This window comes from Solanum lycopersicum, chromosome 3, assembly GCF_036512215.1.
Source record: "Solanum lycopersicum chromosome 3, SLM_r2.1".
NCBI lineage: Eukaryota > Viridiplantae > Streptophyta > Magnoliopsida > Solanales > Solanaceae > Solanum > Solanum lycopersicum.
The window spans coordinates 46,862,246-46,874,872 of record NC_090802.1 but is presented as its reverse complement, the minus strand read 5'-3'; positions in this window follow the sequence as shown (position 1 = coordinate 46,874,872).

The following is a 12,627-nucleotide window of genomic DNA, read 5'->3' as shown; positions in this document are numbered from 1 at the left end:
ATATTAAGTTAACTAGTTGTTATGTTTTGTTAGAGGCCTATTCTCTGTATCAGGAATAGGTGCTCTTTTATTTGTATTTCTTCTTTGGAGGTTATGGTAATATTTTACTGTTGTTATCAAAAAAAACTTATACTAAGTTTTTCTATTAAATTTTGTGGTAATTTTTTGAGATAAGTGAGCATTGTAGGTGGTTTTTTAATTTCCCTTCCCCAAACATTATTTTTAAAATTAATTCTTTTTAAGCAACAAACAAATGGTAACTTTGGTTAATAATTAACAAACTTTTAATAAAGTTATATATGACTAATTTGAGCCCAAATAAGAAAATATAATCTTACTGTAATAATACATTCACATAAGACTAAAGTAAAAATTATAATAGAAAAAAATCACACAAGAAAACATAGAAGAAAAAAATGTAAGAATAATTTCTTACGCATGATCCAAGTTTATTTGTGACGATGTAAGAATACTTTCTTACGTATGACTCATCACTCGTGCCTGAATTAAAAAACTAGTATCTTAGAAGCTTGATCCTTAAAAAACAAAATGGTTGGAATGAAATTCAAAGAAACATCATCATCACAAATAAAATATTGGAAGGAGGGTAAACATATTTAGTGATTAGGGGGGGAAACATGAAGAATGTTATTTAGACGAAAAAGACAAAAGGAGGAAGGAAGAGTGGTTTTATCTGTGTGATGGATAGGAACTCCAGTACCAAACGTTATTTAGATGAAAGAGAGACTAGCGTGTTGTTGTTGTGTTTAGACATAAATATACATTATGGATAATAAATATTATTAAGAATTAGAAATTAATAGAAGGAACTTCAAAAGTCATTAACATTTTAAGTAAAACGATACAATTTAATATTTAAATATTTTAAAACTTTTTGGAATTTATTAATTTAAGCTGTTTCTTTTTCTTCTTCTTCCTATTATTATTATTATTATTATTATTATTATTATTATAAAGATATACAATAAAATCTCATTAAATTAATACTTGGTAAAGTAATAATCTCTAAGGTAATAGTTTTCTTCGATCGCAACTTGGGCAAAAGGAAAAATATCACTCATCTCTATAAGATAAATATTTTCACAAGACCCCTACATAAATATATGGTCCCATTAATATTATAAATTAATATTTTTTTTCAAAGTACAAATATCTAAGACAATTTAGTGAAATGTGACTATTGTAAATTTTTTTTGGTTAAATTTAAAACTAGTAGAAGTTTATTTTTAACTTTCCTTATTGCATCCAAAAGTTCCAGTGTTGCCACGAGTTCAAATATTTTTGAGTACATGTGAAATGATCTTTTTTATACTCACTTAATGCTTTAAGTAATCATTATTAATTTTGTGACACCTTTTAAATGAAAAAAAAATAATATATTTTTAGATATGATTTTAAAAAAATTCATACATTGTTTATATAGTTTAATCTCTCACCATTGAATGTTTTGAGTAAAGATACAATATATAATATTTAATTATTAAAACTAATAAATATTATGATTTATGCATAGTTTATTTTTAGGCTTAAGTCATATGCAATCCCTTTAAGTTGTCCGCATAATTCACTTAAACACCTTAAGTAAGACTTGTACCTATTAAACACTTCTACAATTTCAAATTTATACCACTTGAGCACTTTTTGCCTAACTAGCATTTTGAGTGTGATTCACCACTCATGAGCGCGTGAAAGGATTTATTTAGTTAAATTATTTTTTAAATAAAAAAACAGTCATCTTTCTTCTTCTTCTTTGTGCTTCTTTGCCATCACTAATTTCTCCAGCAATCGCCATCGACATTGCAATCTTGTCCTTCTTTCATTTTTTTTCTTGTCACTTCAATTCATTTACCTTTCATCATCATTTTTTTCTTCAAATTTGTCATTCTCGCTGTCATCACATACTCCTCTTTTGAGCAATCACCAAGATCTCTACCATTAACCTGTCGCATGGTTTCGTTTTATTTCTTAAGATCTAGAATCACTTGAACCTTTTTTTAGATCTAGAACTGAATATTTGTCGATTTATGAAAGTAAGCGAAGTTACAAATTGCAATTTAAATAATTCCACCATCTCTACCATTAATGTTTCACTTTGTTCTTTTCTTTCCTCCAGATCTTAGAACATTATTTTACTGTTAGATTTTTTTTATTTTTCTTTTCAAGTCTAAATCTGCCATTATTGATTTATTGTAAAGAAGAGGACAAAAAGAAAAGAAAAAATTGGTCCAATGGGCAGCATTAGACGTCTTCATTTTTTTTTTTTGAATTTAATGATTTACCGTTGTTGATTCATACAAATGAAGAAGAAAAGTTTATTTCTTGGATTTCCTTCATCAAGTGTTAGAAAATTATTTCACTAAAATAATAACTCAATTTCACAATTAATTGTTGACTTTCCTTCGATTTTTTCATTGTTGAATTAAGAGAAAACGAGTTGTGATGGTGGTGACAACAATGGTGGATGTACAGGGACATTTAAAAAAAATTGAAGAGTTCTTTCTTTATTTTTGTTATAAATTTTAATTGTTATTTTGACTCAAAAAATAACTCAAAATGCCACATATGCACCATTTATTGACAATTTGTCATGTCATCGCGAGTGTAGTACACTCATTTTATGTTTTAGCTGATTGACAAAAAAATGCTCAAATGGTTATAAATCAACTTGGTAGAGGTGTTCAATAGGTATATATTGTAGTTGGGGTGTTCAGATGAAATATGCGAACAACTTTAAGGGGATGTAGATGACTTAAGCCTTATTTTTTACAATGAGTAGCTGACTTATAATAAATTTATTTATTTATTTATTTCCAAAAAATATTGGGCAAGCTTTCTTTATCGGCACAAGTTAGTTTAGCCTGCGCCCACCACACCATGGGTAAGCGATCTCCTATGCCCACACAAAAAGCTATAATGGCATAGGAAGAAATGCAGATGAGGGTAAAATCACAGAGAGGAAGAAAACTAGGTCAGGAAGAGGGCAAACCAACTGAAACAAGTAAAATGGCAACTGAATCGAGCAGCAAATCAGTCGGATCTAAAGGTGAAGTTGAATTGAGTATGCAAAGTGGGGATTTAACTTTGAAGCAACTAAAAAATAAATCTCAAATAGGAACGGGAATGTCCAGTACAACAGAGAAGGCACAGAGTAATGGAACAGTACCACAAAATAAGGAAATAGAGAGACAACAACAAAATCAAGCGTCGACAATCTGGAAGGGGATTATGCAGACTGCGAGTGACAGGAGCCCTATGGAATCGAGTGGGGGTAAGCATTCATGGGAAGAAGAAGTGGAAGAAGATATCGCATCATCAGATAAACCTAAGTCAATTTGGGATAATTTTGATATTGCAAAATTGGCTAATGCTGGGTACAAACTGGATTTTGTTCCTCCAACAAAAAAAGGGGATATTATAGAAATAAAACTGGAGGATATAGAATCCGAGATTATGTATTGGGTAAATGTTGTAGTATGCTACGTGTTGGGTGCACATCCTCCATTTCAAGTGATAAAAGGATATATTAAAAGGTTTTGGGGGAAACACAGAATAGATAAAGTGGCTATGCTTAAAATGGGGTGATTGTAGTAAGATTTGAGACAATTATTGGTAAGCAAGAGGCGTTACAGGGAGGGAGTTACCATTTTGACAACAAACCATTCATAGTAAAAGAACGGACAAATGATGATAGAGTCAAGCTGCAACAGGCTCATATAGTACAAGAAGGATGGAAGGTGAATATAGATGGATGCATGATGTACAACGTTGTGAGAATATTGAAATTGCTCAAAAAGAAATTAAGAGCATTACACTCACAAGCTTTTCAGAATGTAGTGAGTAAAGAAAACGATGATAGAGTCAAGCTGCAACAGGCCCAGATACAACTGCAAATGGATCCAAACAATGTAGATTATCAAAAATTAAGAGTAATCTGCATAAAAAGTTAAGAAGATCTTCATATATGGCTGAAATATTTTTACAACAAAGAAGCAAGGCTACATGGATATGACGGGGAGATGATAATACAAAGTACTTCTACTCTGTCATTAAACATAGAAAGTTGAAGCAAGCCACAACACAATTAAACGATAAATCAGGAAACTGGCAAACAGACCGTGCTGTCATTGCAAAACAATTTGTGGAGCATTATGAAGAAATTCTAGGCAATGATAAAGTAAATAGAAGGCCTGCATTAGGGAAATAATAAGGAAAGGAATAGTGCCTACAAAGGAAAACAATGTGAATTAATTAAAAGGTTTGAGCGAACAAAAGTGAAGAAGGCTATCTTTCAGAAATATAGTAACAAAAGCCCTGGACCAGATAGATTTGGAAGTGGATTTTATATAGCAGCTTGTCCTATTGTGGGAGAAGATGTTACTAATGCAGTGCTAGATTTTTTTAAGAAAAATAAGATTCTGAGACAGATTAATGCAACTAGTATCGCACTTATTCCCAACATTGATAAGCCTAAATTTGTCAGTAAATTCAAACCTATCTCGTGTTGTAATCACATTTACAAATGCATATCAAAGTTGATTTGTACTAGACTGAAATAAGCTAATAGTCTTTTAGTTGCAGCGAACCTGTCACAATCGGGGAGCAGCTCCTAGAAGTAACAAGGTGTACTTGACCTCTCGGAGGTCTTATACAAGCCCATAGTTATCATTCATCGCATTAACATAGTAAATTTAACGAAAAATTTAAATTTTTCATAGCATATCATATGCTAGAAAAGTTTACTTCATATATATATATATATATATATATATATATATATATATATACATATACATATGTCATAATACATATTTAGACCCTAAGTGTTTGCGCCATGTTAGACTCAACAACATTAGAATACATTAGGGACACGACCCGTAAAACATAAGATATAACTGTACAACATTTAATAGACTTGACATTAAGACATGAGTAGGGAATTCTTGGAACTTAAGGACCACTTTCCTTCAGCTTGGGAATCACCTATCAAGCTCCTCAATCATAGACATCCTTTAAGCATCCATAACCTACACTTTGTGTAAAAAGTAGAGAAGAATGGGGTTAGTATAAGAATGCATTAAGTATGACAACCATGCAAAAACATGCATTTAAAAGGGACATTTTTCTTGAAATCATACATCATGCCTTTTTGAGTTAATCTTCATAAAACATATATACAATAGCATTTATATCATTCACATACTTTACATAAACATATTCAAAGGCCAAATATCATAGAAAATCACATATATAATTCAATGAATTTTTAAGGCACATTACAGTAAGCTATTTCAAGTTAAACATATTTTACGTCATTTCATACAGATCATTATAAGACCTTGTTCATGACCCCAATCTTAGTCTTCTAGTGCAATGCACATGTGAAGCTCCATAACCTCACACGTTCTTAATAAACCCTTCATGAGACCATAAACCTTAACATTCAATTCATACATCAACAAGTAAGTGGAGACAACTTCATTCATGTCAATACAAGACCTTCATTATATAGCCATTTAGACCAACATAGTGCATATAAAGATAAGATCGCATCTTATAGATTCATACCATGCACATATTCATAACAAGTAAACAAATACTACAAAGTCATGCATATGGACATAAGCATAAACATACACATTAGATCACCTTCCTAGGATTTCCAAAGGAGACACTTGTGCAATGTCTATATGGGTTCATCACTTCCACCTATCCTAAGTAACTTCTCTTAAGTCCTCCTAGTTAAAATCCTATTCATTTACTTCCATTTTTCATTTTACTTTAGGGAAACTATAGCCTTAACCAACACTAACATTATGGATGCTAAACATGGAATTTGGTGTTGTAGAGACTTACACCAATGGAAGGTGTTCCTACCTAGCCAAGGTAGAACATTAACATACATCCTATCATCCTAAGTGAATTCACTTTACTAGATCCTATGTGGCAAGCATAGTTTATGGAACTAAGAGATAGGTCTTCCCTCTTCATACCACTTGATAATTGGGGCCTCCTCTCATGAGAAACATGGGTGAGTCTTCCTCAAAGGGAAGTCAACACCTCATGTGGGTCCATAGGTTAGAATTACTCTAAGGTAAGTCAACACCTCATGTGGGTCCATAGGTTAATATTACTCTAAGGGAAGTCAACACTCTATAAGGGAAAATGTTGAATCTTTCTCCAAGGGAAGTCAACACCTCTCAATGTCAAGTTTACTCGATTCTAGGCTAAGTTCCCTTTATTGAAAAGTCTTTATTACATTTTTTCATAAAACCTAGGCTTAGTATATTCATTCCTCATATGATTATAGCATATTCAAGCACCTATATAGTTTAGAGTATTCTTGGCACACCTTTCAAGGCCCCTCTATTATCTAGATCATCATTCATGTGTGTGTGTATTCAAAGGGGATCAAACCTTCACATAACATATAATGTCACACATGTTCATATATCAATGCATAAGTCTATATGTGTACCTATATGAGCAATCCTTTAATATCAACACTCCAAGACACTATCCACATTCATACTTCATCATATTATATACTTAACATCATAGCATATAAGTCACATTCATAACATGTTCGTATAATTTCTACGCATGTCCTTAGAAGACCAACCTAGGAACTATCCCATCAATGTGCATATGTGCAATGCATAGTCAAAGTCCCATACCCTTGCCTATACTAGTACATCTATCGAGTCATCCTAGTGAATGATACATCACACAACATCATATAATGATTGACATAGCATAAGACTCATTTATTTAAGACTTAACAAAAGCTTACTGTAAATCGTAGCCTTTATGTACTTATCTTAGCTTAACATCGTATATAGCATTATAAGACCTCATAATAGGCAGAAAGTCAATAACTTTAAAAAAGTCATTTACATGCTCATCACAATCGCAACATCACCTAGAATCACAACTAGAGAAGAAGACTAGGCACAAGTTAAACATAAAGTGATCATCATAACCACTCCTTCATATAATCATCAATTTACCTGAAAGGCCATGGTCAACACATATATAATGACAATAAATGAACGCCGCGACCATAAGTGGACCATACCACACAATGTCATACAAGGCTTCATCAACTACATTACTATAGAAGAGTAGAGGAGATAAACATTCTTACCAATTTCTCACCCTTTGATCATCATTGATAAATACACCTTGTTTATCAACAATACATATGTAGGGAAGTAGCTAAAGATATCATTACTTAAACGAAATCATGCTTTATCTACCCTAACATTTAGATCATGTGATATACATTACAATATCCACTTTGTAGGCTAAAAGAGTCCAAATCAATCTTTACCAATTCCATGGTTATCTATTCATATTGGATCATTTATACCTAATTATCATCACATTATACTTATAGGCAGTAGCTAAGGACAATCAATCATAATCGAGTCATATAGCAACCCTTCCAACATCAAGATCACAAGTTACTACTTAATGGCCAAGAATAAACTAGATCGATTCATGTAAGTCTTATTTAATTTGATCATCAAGGATTTTTACCCACAATTCATCCATAATATCAAGTTAAGGCAGTAGCACAGTGATGATATGCATAATTGAAATCTTACACAATTGTTATAATTGAAAATTATTGTAATACAAAGAAACAAAGGTTGTTCATACTCAAATCTTCATACATTTATCCTCATGGATCCTTCATAAGCATCAATTTACGTAAATAACAGTATATATAACCACTTCAACGTAATATAATCACAACTCAGTCGATTACAAGTCAAGATCACAAAGCCCATGCAAGGAAAAAATTGATTTAGGGAGGGAACATGGGTTCATCATGCAATTGGATTAAAATCACGTTCAGACCAATACATTAACATAAATTCATCATGATTTAACAATTTAAAACTTTTTTTAGAAAGAACCCATGGATAGATTGAAGAAGAAGAACATTGATCATGAAATTTTCTTTGAAAAGATTGAGAAAAACTCTCCAAGTGAAAGGTTACTTATAGATGAAGGATCACCATACCTTTATCTACATGAAAACCTCTAAAACATGGTGAAGAAACCATAGGAATCCATTCTCTAAGTTGTTCTTGAGCTTCAACAACAATGGAGGTTTCTTTGAGAAGATTTTTAGAGGGAAAGTTCAATTTCTTGTAGAGGGGATTAGGAATGGGTTGTTCACGTATTTGATCCCTTATATACACCCAAATATAGGTAAATTAATCAATTATAGTAAGTTTAGGACGTGGGTGAATTTCCCATTTGCCCCTTGAATAAAACAGTCGCATGACAGTGATGTAGACCACCATCGACTGGCCGTCCTTTGGCTTCCGTCGATTGGAACTTTGCTGTTTTTGGGTTGATACCTGCCCAAGCTAAGTGTCCATCGACGAGACCTCACTAACGGGTCTTTGGTCAACCAACTGACCATCATTTAGCTCGTCGATTGACAATGCCAAGTCAGTGTCTCAACCAACCTTGGGTCCTTCTTGTGGGGCCTTTTGCGGGGCCCTTTTGAAGTCGTAGCTGAACGTTTCCAACGTAAATACAACCCTTTACAAGTTGTACACCTCCCACATGATCTTTACCCAAAAAAAACATACACTTAACATGTACAACCAGGCTAGGACTCATCAAGACACACATTAAGCGTCTTAAGGACTATCTTTTGAACGCCTTAGACGTTCTTCGACTTTTTGACCTCCAAACTTCATGAAACACCATATACTACCAATAAATATCATTATAACTCATTAAAAGGCTTCATAATCTCAGGACATACAATATATAAGAACGCATAAATACATGAGGCGCATAGGTGACTAGTCGTCAAGCGTCTTGGTCGTCCCTTGACGTTTGACTTCCAAATCACCTCAAACTTTACACACTACAAATAAAACATATTATAAATCATTTAAGGACCTTAAAACCTTAAGTAAAATATGTTAGGCTCTAAACACCCTAAATCATTTGGGGGTCTTACAATATCCCCCACTTGGGAACATTCGTCCTCGAATGACACTTAGGACTCTGTAATCACTACAAGGACTTCAATGCATCATAGAGCAACTCATAATATTTATAACATCATCAAATCATTTTAGCACTCAATGCACACTAGCAAGCAAAACTTATATTCACTCACTCTTTAATGCATCAAACTCAAAGGCTCTTATCATGTTCATAAGAGGGACATCCTTCTCCTAATCATAACATGATCATTACACTTCAGTTTATTAAGATATCATTTTGCAACTATTCTTTAAGTCACACTTAGGCAAATTTCAACAACACTCAAGAAACGATTAAACATTCATACTTCAATGCACATAGGCTTGAGTTAATTGAATCAAGAAAGATCTTTATTAGTTAGACCTAGTGCCATGAAGGTCATACTCAACCACACCATGCTTAGTAGTGTCCATGGAGAAATGTCCTTCTCCTCAACACACTTACATGTATCATGAGTTCACACCTAAGCAAAATACAAGGTCAATTCCCTCTCAAAATGAGAAATTCTCAACTTTTAAACCAAGGCATGCTCATGTTTCCTTCCTAGTGAAGTCTAAATGGTAAGTCACACCAAGTACATCACAACAATTAGGAAGTAATTTCACCAAATGTCAATTTCTAACATAGTACTCACCTTCACAGCGAGCATATTTTGAGAAGAATAACACAAGTCATAGGCACACGCATTAACACTTAGTTAAACATGCTTTCACTTTTCAAAAGTGAACCTACAATCATGCTTCACAAACCATACAAGTCACATAATTTTCAAGAGACTCAACATATTTCATTTTAAAGAGACTCAATTTCATTATAAGGCTAAACATTACACCTCACAAGTGACTATTACCATGTTTTTATCTTATCTCATGAAATCAAATGCACAACTAGTATATCAAGATACTAATCAACATGAGAAAACATGGATTTTATTAAAAAAATTCTTTCATGCACTTTGGAATATTCACAATATCTTTAAGGTAATGTTAATTAATACAAACCAAACATATGAGGGTCATGCAATTCATACTTTATGCAAAAACTCTATTCATGAACAAGTTTGCTAAGAATTCATTAGTTTCAAGTTCAAGTAAAATAGAAGGACAAGGTAGAATAATATCTACAACCGTACTGCTCCATCACTATCCCCCCACTTAGGGTAAACCCAATTAGAAGCAACTCATCCCAATCTTAAGAGGATCTTAACTAAACAACCTTCATTTCATCACTTAAAAGTGATTACAACTTTAGAAGGAATTTACAGTAAGTTAACGTAGGAACACTAAGGTATTTTAAACCTTATCATTTTAGGCAAATTATCCTCCAATTATCAAGTTAGGTCTTATCATTTAACCACATAAGGTTTTCACACAATACAATAGACACCAAGGTCATACATCATTAGGGGAAACAATAGAGGAGACTTAGCCTTAACGACTCTTTCTTTTCTTTAAACATTAAAGTACGGTAACTTCTATGTCAATCAAACCCACATCATCACCCTACAACGACAAGAATACTACCCTCAATTCTAAGGGAAACATGAATTCCACAATATCAAAAGACTCACAACACAATAAGAAGTTAGAAACAATTCTACAACTCATCATGCCATAAGACTCTCATTCTTCATTCCAAATAGCAAATCTCCTTTTTACATTCATTATCATGTTCATATGCATCAATTATATACACATTTCAACAACTTCCAATCAAAGAACAATTTAGTTGATTTCCCAAAAATATTACAGTAAGTTGTCCAGCTTTATAGTGAACATGCCTCAAAAATCCAAAAATGCAACATTTAGGCAATTGATGGGAAAAGCATGACAATATGAGATACAAGACTTTACCAAGACAAGCATACTATCATCACACCTAGTATCAATTTTATAAAAAGAACTCCAATCCATACTAGGCAACTTATCAAGGATCACATATATACAAAGGGAATCATTGAACACCTTTTAGCACATATTCTTAGGGTAGCATGCTTCCATATGTAGTCACTAAGCATTTCAAGTTCAAATCACATCATAAGGCTACCATCATGCAAAACCATATAGTAACACATTATTCCAAAAGAAACTCATGTCAACCATAAAAACTTCTAGCATGCTTAACTATATCATGACATACATTTTTCAACATAACATGCTATTTCACATAATTTTCATATATAGCCACAAATGGCATCGCATAATCAAAACATGCCAAAATTCACCTTCACACATACTCATTCAAGCCCTAAAAGCATTTAAACTCACCTTTTCTCCCTCAAGCAAAGAGAACAATCTCATCCAAGCAATCACATCTAAAAAGACCACCGGACAAGAAAATATAAGAGAGAGATCTTATAGAGTTAAGTTCTATGGCACGATATGAGAATGACGAAGAAGGGAAACTCTATTGTCCTATAGACTCTCGTACCATTTGATGTGTCGCGACTCACCACCAATGATACAAGACTCTACTAGACGTGGCAATATGAGACTTCTGTGACCCTAAAACGCTTTTAAAAACCTCAAGCTCTGATACCACATTTGTCACAACCGAAGAGCACCCCCTAGAAGTAACATGGCGTACTTGAACACTCACAAGTCTTATACAATTCCATAGTTATCAACATCACATTGACATAGTAAATTTAGCGAAAAATTTAAACTTTTCATAGCACATCATATGCTAGAAAAGTTTACTTCATATATATACATACATACATATATATATATATATATATATATATATATATATATATATATATATATATATATATATGTCATAATACATATATGTCATAATACATATTTTTTAGACCCTAAGTCACATTGCATCTTAGACTCAACAACATTAAAATACATTATGAAGACGACCCTTAAAACATAAGACATAACTATACAACATTTAATAGACTTGACATTAAGACATGAATAGGGAATCATTGGAACTTAAGGACCCCTTTCCATGAGCTTGGGAATGACCTATCAAGCTCCTCAATCATAGACATCCTTTAAGCATCCATAACCTACACTTTGTGTAACAAGTAGAGAAAAATGGGGTTAGTATAAGAATGCATTAAGTATGACAACCATGCAAAAACATGCATTTAAAAGGGACATTTTCTTGAAATCATACATCATTCCTTTTTGAGTTAATCTTCATAAAACATTTATACAATAGCATTTATATCATTCACATACTTTATATAAACATATTCAAAGGCCAAATGTCATAGAAAATCACATATAGAATTAAATGAATTTTTAAGGCACATTACAATAAGCTATTTCAAGTTAAACATATTTTACGTCATTTCATACAGATCATTATAAGACCTTGTTCATGACACCAATCTTAGTCTACTAGTGCAATGCACATGTGAAGCTCCATAACCTCACACATGCTTAATAAACCCTTCATGAGACCATAAACCTTAACATTCAACTCATACATCAACAAGTAAGTGGAGGCAACTTCATTCATGTCAATACAAGACCTTCATCATATATCCATTTAGACCAACATAGTTCATATAAAGATAAGATCGCATCTTATAGATTCATACCATGCACATCTTCATAACAAGTA